This window comes from Sinohyriopsis cumingii, chromosome 10 (assembly GCF_028554795.1).
Source record: "Sinohyriopsis cumingii isolate HCF-2022 chromosome 10, ASM2855479v2, whole genome shotgun sequence".
Classification (NCBI taxonomy): domain Eukaryota; kingdom Metazoa; phylum Mollusca; class Bivalvia; order Unionida; family Unionidae; genus Sinohyriopsis; species Sinohyriopsis cumingii.
Window position 1 is genome coordinate 82,597,917 of NC_142970.1, and position 9,234 is coordinate 82,607,150.

The window sequence follows — 9,234 nt, forward strand, 5'->3', positions numbered from 1 at the left end:
TCAAAGTATCAAGCCTGGAACACATTCACAGGCATCAGTGAAAACATAAACATATATATAAAACATAAAATATAATCCTGCATTGAAATATTCAGCTATGAAAATGATGTAAAATTACAGAAAAGCAGGCGGCATTTTTTGTTCTAGAACTGTTCAATTTTTTAAAGATTTCATCCATTTAAGACATTGATTGTGAAAATATGAAATGCTTGGAGCCTGCCTTATGTCTTTGGGAATGTTGGTCCATACCAGTGGACCTGTATATTGAAAACTGTTTTTAAACAATTCCTTCTTTGGCCTTGGTATAATGTAATTTTTTCTTCTTATGGACGTTAAATTTGGAGTGCCATCAGGATCTCGTTGGTGAAAGATATTGCTTAGATATACAGGAATGTCTTTTCTGGGTACTTTATACATCAATTTGGCCTTTCTAAGAAATATTCTTTCATCTATTGTTAAAATCTTTATATTATTCATTGCATCCTGAAAATTGTCTATACTTTGATCTAGAATTAAATGGCAAGCCCTCTTTTGGAGTCTTAAAAGTGTTGTTATGTTTGAATTAGAGGTATTATCCCAAAGTACATTACAGTAGTCCAGATATGGCTGAATATAACTTTTATAAAAGATGACCCTATGCTGAAGAGGAATGTATGTTTTGATTTTCCTCAGTAGCCAGATATAAGAGTTAACCTTTTTTGAAATATGTTTAATGTGGATAGACCAAGTAAGACTGTTATCCACGAATACACCAATAATTTTATCTTGAGAGGTCATATATCTTGCATGTATGAATTCTACAGTACAAGTTTTGTACAGATTGATTCAAGTTTAGAATGCTGTATTCTGTTTCTTTATTAAAGAACCCCAGTGTTGACTTTGATTATGAAAACATGTTCTGATTCTGATAACTCTGACTTTTCTGATGGAGAAATTTTAAAAGTCGATGAAATGTTGTCCACTGGGGAAAACATGCCTGCTTCATGTAGAGACCAAGAATGTGGGTTAACTACAGTTGACTCTGACATTTTAGAGCATCATGTTGACCATACAAAAATGAAAAACTTATCCCAGATAATGCAATAACACCAGAGCAAATGAGAGTAAAAGCAACACTAACAGAAATCTTCAAAAAGCCACTGAATATCTTGAGATCTTGTACCAAAAAATTCAAATTATTTTAATAAAGTATGTGGTAAGATAGAGGTCAGAAAACCAGATTCAAAGACATGGACTGAATATTATTCTAAAGTTTACCAGTTTTCAATGTCCCAGGAATGCATCCAAATTCTTGAAACTTTCTCGGATTTCGTGCCAAATGATGATACTTTTTTGCATTTGGAAAGATTTTTGACAGAATTTGTGAAATTGTTTTGGACAAAAATACTGCTGACATTTTCATTACCACACAAGTTGCACGTGCACCTTCCATACTTGTATCAGAGCCAGAACAAGGAAAATTAAGGTATATTGCAGGCAGATGTATTGGAAAGAGTAGATACCGTAATATGAAGAAAGGTAAGAAAAGCTTGTAAAGAAAGGAAAAAATTAACTTGGTCAGTCAAGCAAAAATGTTAGAACACCTTACAACTTCAGCTGTTGATTTGGAAAACAATAGCAAGTATAAACAAACCTGGCACGAGACATAAAGAAGACAGAATATCAACCAGGGGTCTAACTAACATCAAGGACTCTGTATTTGAATTTTTCTTGCAAGTTGACGATAAAAGGAGGCAGTATCAACTTGTAGATACATTACACTGGCATAATGCAAGGGGTTTACCGAATTGTAAGACCGGTTTACTTAAGTATGATATACTGTTTCAGAATTGGAAGTTGTTGTACATAAAGTTTGATCCCAGTAGAAGTGTCACACAAGTGGACGACACCATGATTGCTTCATGTATCAGAGATCTATATAAAGATCTGATAGATCGTTACAGCTGACAGTCAGTTCAGTAAAGATACCATTTACAGTCTTGGAAAATTGAAATCAGACAGTTTGAAAAAGAGGGCGGTTATGAGATCAAAGCACAAACACAGTAGTGATGGATTAGCTTTGGACATGAAATATATCTTGGAAGATCAGTCAGAAGAAAAAAAACTATAATCTCACTTAAAACTGAAATCACAGATTTACTAGCTTCTTGAAATCGGATCAGATTTTGCTATGTAAAGCCTATGGCATAGAAACATAAAATATATAGAAGAGTGGTCTACTTAATAAACTATGTAATGTAATACCTGCTTTGAATGAAATGCCAATGCCATACTTTTTTAGTACAGAGTAATCATCTTGCCAATTCTTCGAAAGCTAGTAGTAATCAAGACACTTCCAGCTGTATCAAAAGTCAGCCATGTACTATAAAAAGAACTATAGTGGGAAAAGGAAAATGGAAAGGGTAAAGGAAAGAAGAAAATGGAATAATCCTTTAAAAAGTGTGGTCTTTACTCAGAAGGAGGAGATATTGTCTTAAAATGAAAGATTTTGTATTTATGGGAATATACTATGACAGAACTGAAGGACTGGTTATCTAAAAATTCGAATTCCCCTCCTGTCATGAAATAATGCATTTGGAATTTTTGTTATGTTATGCAAATGTATAAGGGTCATGACCGCTACGATACACATACGATATAGTAAATGAGCAGATTAGTTGAGATAATGTTCGTAATTTTATTTTCCAAATGATCGTGAAAGAAAATAATAATTAAATTTTAATTTTAATATGGATGGTTTTTATTTTCTTATTGATTGTTTGTAGACGTAATGCCCCATAGTCACATTCACTCCGAAGTAGACCGGAAGTAGATCTTTGGAATGGTCGCCTCTGTGTGAAATCACAGGAGTCTGACATTTTATCAATAAAGTACGGCGAAATCTCTGATAATATGAAATCCCCTTATCTGTAATATAAATAAACACAAGGAGTGCAAGCGTGACCACAACCCTTTCGCTCGATTCGACTTTTACTCATGCGTCTTTTATCTACCCTGCAGCGAATATGCGTTAGGGTGTAATAACTGTACCGAACACGGCGCAGAATCTATGTTATCTTTGAATATTAGGGAAATTTATGACGGTTGATGACGTCATCAACCGTTATTTCTACTATCAAAACTATATATTTCTGTTCTGGAAATGTAAATAAAATTATAACATGATACAATCTGAAATACAAACCAAGATAAACATTTTATTTTGTGAAATTAATTTCATCATGTTATTCAGCATATTTACTGCAGGGTAGAAACTGGTGGAATGTGCTACTTCCGTCTAGCCGATTTTGCTAGAAAGGCATTTTGACCGTAGTGGTGAAAATAAAGGTTACTTCGCCGGATTGGATTCAGGACATGGTCATTTAAGAGATATGCATTGGTACGTTACTGTCTTTTGAATGTATATTTGTAGTTTTTCAGTCTTCTTGCGATTTTGAATCGAAAAAATCCGCGTGAGAAAAAGTCGAATTGTGCGAAGGGTTGTGGTCACGCTTTGCTTGAAATATATTCTGATTTTTGTAAAATGTTATACACTTCAGTAAAAATCTGTCTCCTGACTGGATACCTCCTGCCCTGCCTAGTTCAAGTAGAGGTATCGCTTAAGTGCCGTGGCATAAACAAGTACGTTTTATTACCACAATACTTCTTATAAAACATACCCAATTAATTTTTAAGTATACTTTCTTTTTATTGTTATCCGACTTGATCAGTAACTAATGTGTGAGTTAATGGTCAATATGAATGATTTTATTTCTGACGAATTGGTCCATCAACGTGCAGGTATTACAAGGTGAACTCTGACAGCACGTGTTATACAGAGAACGTCTTATTACCGCGGCAACTGAGAATACAGCGCTATTCAATACTATGGTATAAAATACAACACAAATAAAATCCGGAAATGGTAAGAAGAGACAATAATCAAACAGAAAGTTTAAACTTATGTTAATAAATTAAATTATATGTACGCTCACGTTAGAGTGGAATCGTTAAACGATTATATTACATGGCAACCCCGATAATTGTAAATTATATGCTTCATGTTGTTGTGTATACTTGATTTAATTTATTTTTCATTTAATTGAATTGTTTGTTTGTTAGTTTTTTGAACAAATTATTCTATGTAATGTAATTTTACTTACTGGATTTGACATTGTCTAGAAATTATGTTCATTTCTGTTTGATATGACTCTTTTGTAAATAACTACTAATATAAAGTTTGTATCTAATGCTGACCTAGTCCCTGACCTTGATTCAGAGCCAGTAAGAGTTAAAGTAAACAAAACATTTTTTTTAGTTCTTTCTCAGAATAAGACTCAAAAAGTGAAATCGAGGCCATACTTGAAGAAAATGATAAAAAACATTTATCAATTAGGTTTTAAAATTGAATTGACCCACATCCGGGCATCTGTTTTGCGTCGTAGCTACGTTTATTATTGATTTTTTGAGGAAGAATTGTAATTACTTGCCTTAGCACTGGAAACGTCCAGGTGTTTTATGTTGTGACCTGTTTTGGGGGGCTAATTATATTGCTCTCTTCAAGTTATTTGGATTCCAAGAAATTGATTTTCCCGGGAAATACTTGTGCTCTAAATTAATTCTTGGACAAGGACAGTTACTGATATTTACACCGAATTCAGACACTGTAATATTATTTTATGTGATTCAACAAAGAACTGCTGACACATCAGTATGACGCTGACCACAGCAGGCAGCATGGTCGTCAATTTTGGATTTCATAGGGATTTGAACTCAGTTTCATTAGGACTTTTTATTACTAGGACTTCTATATTTTAATTCTTGGAATATTCTTGGCTTATTTTTCGATTTAATTCCTGAAACTGTATATGTTCTTTTTCTCATTTTAAATTTGTTTTTCTAGAGAAATAAATTATTTGTTAAATTTTAAAAAGCTTGTTGCAATCAATCGTTACTTTTCACTATTTGAAGAGCCTAAACAGGTATCAAAGTATACTGTGGTCACTCATGCCCCACCAACCAGCATGTCATAGAATTAGACAAATAAATAACTTGGTTTTGTCTTAAAAAACAATTAGACTATTTCTCGTTGTACATGCGTACAACGTTATATAGGGTGAATGTGTTTTTCCAGGTAAGCGACTGTATTAACATGTACCTAGCCACAGATTACTTGTGTCAGGTATCATGACATACATGATATGCACGGGTATTCTACCCCGACTTGTACTCACTCTCCTATGGATTTAAGTAAGACGAATCACGAAAAACCACAATGGTCAATTTTGAATCACGTCAATTAGTATACACTCTCCTTTATTCTCCAGCCATAGGGGTAAGTGTTAAATTTACATTCTATTTATTTGATAGGCGATGCTTATTCAGTTTGTACTGTGTTATCGCGTAATAATGTGTTTATTACAACGCAGATTTTTAAAGTAATATCATATATCTAGAAATTATACATAAACTATTATGTCCCATTTGGTTTTATTATAGCTGTGTCTGTGCGTCTGTGCGTCTGTGTGTCTGTGTTGGCAGCTGTTTCTGTGCTGGAAGCTGTTTCTGACTGTGTTCGTAGCTGACTGTTATAGTAGCTGACTATTATGGTAGCTGACGGTGTCTGTAGCCGTGAATGTATATGAAATGTTATTGTGAATATAACTAGAGCGGTCCGAAGCTGTACGAAGCAGTCTAAAGTTTCATGGAGTCATCTGGAGCTTCCAGAACAACGCTTTATGTTGTGATAACATTATTGTGAATCTTAGTCATGATAAGATTATTGTGAATCTTATTGGTATTCGTTACATTTCAAATATGAAGTACATAACACATGGCACTTAACACCCATCCTTCGACGCTTCTGTTCAACAATTCATACCATTGTGGCTGTGGAACATATTCTTGTAGAATGAGTCGATTTTCACTTTGGGATAATGATGTATTTTTACGTGTACTTGAACAATCATACTTGCAGGAGTTAACATGTATTACCTTTAAATGCTGTTTTATATGCGGTGTTCAGAATTTTACGATTTTGTCTGTAATTTTTAAGTGCCGTAGTCAGTGATTACATATTTGGAGGAGTGTTTGTTTTCTTGTATTTTGTGTTGTGAAATTCATTTGTTCATTTGTCGAACTTAACTTTATTACGTACTACATGTGCCCTTTTATGATCAGACGCCAAATAAAACACTTCAAACATAAATACATTCATGCATACATACACAAATTTGTGCCTTGCAATATCAATTGGGTTATGGCTAAACATTACGATTAAAATTGCACGAAACTTGATCCATTGTTCATCGTCTGTTATTTGTGATATATTACGTATGTGCCAAAACTTTATGTCCATGGGTTGAGCCTAGTTTATATATGTAAATAACAAACAAAGCGAATACAAATTCCATTATTTATTTTATATCCAATTTACAAAGTACACATACTTGTGGTCTGCTTCTTCCAATCTATATGTTCAGTGTAACAGATGGTGTAAGAAGGTAGAGAACATTATTTGGGAGGAAGTTGGAAAGAGAAACATGTCAGAGATGTTAAGTCGAAAATGGAACATTAAGATGAGACGGGTAAGGGCCGAAGGGATTAAAAAGTGACACACTGATAGAAAAGGGAGTTCTTTTACCAAACGTGACTTGTCTGAACACCTGGTATAGTCGTTATGCTTACAGAATCGTGACATATTTTCCAAATAACACGAAACATGATCTTGTTTCCGACTTAATGGAAACTTCCATCAAAAATGACATAGTACGTTTAGAAAATGATTATTGCGACATAGATCAGGTGGAAAGATAAACAAATTTGGTTGTTTTAGAATTGTTAATTCGTATATTAACACCAGTCTTTAGATTAATCAATTTTAGTTTCTCTTAGGTAATATTTGAGAGGATTTATATTTGTAAATTATCCTCAATAATTGCAAAGTGTTCTTTTATTATTTCCGACTAAATCACTATTTTGGGATTATTTTGAATTCATTCAAGGACATTTTGAACTATTTCATGGTGATAAATAAAAAATGGTTACACATCATTACTATTCCAGACCAATGTTGCATCTGCACTATCAGTATTGCAATGCGTTTGGAATACAACTGGAATTCACCCGGAATGCTCCTGTTTTGACTTAAATATACCCTTTTGGACTATTTAGGATTTAATTCACCAAACTCTAAGCACTTTTTAAATTTTAACGTTGTGTTCCAGAGCACAATATTATTTGTTGATTATCGGTCTTTATGTTAGGTATAGTCGGATCATAGGGTCTTAGTAGAGTTTGATCATCTTCCATCACAAAAGAGAGCGAGAATGTCTGTTTAGTGCCAGTGCGCATAAATCTTCTTTGACTCTCTGACTACGTTTGTTTTCGTTGAAAGTTATTGTTGTATCTTCATTTACATTTGCTGTTGAAATGTAGAGATTTATACAGTTTATCATTGCTTTCCATACAGCTAATAGTATCTAATTCTGAGGAAATCTGCCATTCCTAAGAAACACGTTTAGAGCAGATGTAGTATGCCTGTAAGAAATATAAAGTATTCTTATTGTTTGTATTTGTGTTTAATGTCTGGTTAATTTATAATAGCTGCTTTCTGTGATGATAAATCCATCAAACAAACTTTTTGTTTAACTTTTCATTCATGATTGCTGACTATTCGTTTTAAGTTAAATGTTATAATTTATTTTAGTTAGGAACAATTATCATCTTTTCTAATATTAGATCTTTAGCTGGGTGAGCATCATTGTGCTAAAAGGCCTTTTTTGGAAACTGTGCGCACGAGTTTAATTCAATCATATATAAATAAACATCTTATTTACGTAATTGCTAATAGTGTTTTCATTATAATCTTACCCTAAATCGTTTCATCTTGTTACAAGTTGCATGTATTGTGGGTAGAAATGACCAGCACTGTCTTCATCCTGTTGATTAATAGCACAAGGAGGATCCCTAGTTAGTAAATGTGCAGACATGTAATACCTTTTCCATTAACAGCATTGATGGCAATTCGTGTGTATTTATTTATTTTAAAATGACATGCCTCATATAATTCATGTGAATTCTCGTGTCCGATGTTTAAATAGGGATGATAATATCTAATAACAATTGATTTATTTCCAATCTTTAACTGATCATGTTAAACAATAATGTCTACATACGATTTCAACAGTTGATATTTTCTCTTGTGAAGCAATACACCTTGACGCCGACTTTACAATGTCTTACAAATAAAATAAAATAAGAATATAAATAAATATTCCTCTGGGCTTCCCGGGGTTTATGGAAGTTGTCCATTGCGTATAGAGCAAATGAAATTATGCGGCGGTTACTGGAGCGAAACAATAGTCAATTTGAGGGAAATTTACAGACTTCTAGGTTCAAGAAGGTATTTGTTATATACAGTCGATAAATAATAATAATAATAATAATAATAATAATAATAATAATAATAATAATAATATTATTATTATTATTATTATTATTATTATTATTATACACAATATTATTATTAATCATGCATACACATTATGTATATAACTTTCATCGTAAGAAACGAGTACAATGTACGACAGAGATAGACTTGAGAATACGTACTATTCGTATGAATTCAAGATGCAAACTAAAATTAAAATGTTAAGCGATACATAAAATCAGGATTTGTCTAGAATTTGATGAATTTTTCACGGTGCCGGATATGCACACATTGATTTCGGATATGATAATCCGGTACTTCTCTTCTAGTGTCCATTGTTCGACTTCGTTGCAGTCATTAATGTGCATTGGAAACATCACCAACGTTCTGTACTTGTGAGACTCGAATCCTAAGCAAGTTATTTTAAGCCAGTGTAAACATTTGGATAAAGAGACTTAGAGACTATTTAAATATTTCTCTTTATTATTTCAACTGACAATATTGAGTAGAATACGATTTTATTGAATAAACATCCTTGCCGATTATGATAAATGGAATAAGTGTGAGATTAATAAATCACAGGAGACAACGTGTGCTTTATTTCCAATATAGAAAAGCAGTGTGTCCCTTGAACAGGATTTTTTACCACATGGTGCTTGAAGCAATGCCAGCCAGTATGTTATCTGGGGAATATGTTTGCCAGGCGAACTCGCAGCGATTCGTGATATCGAGCATATCCATCTAGGTAGGTGTGATTTTTGGAAAGATGAAAGCCATTTATTCCAAAATCATGCATACATTTATGGAACAAAGCATTGTGATTG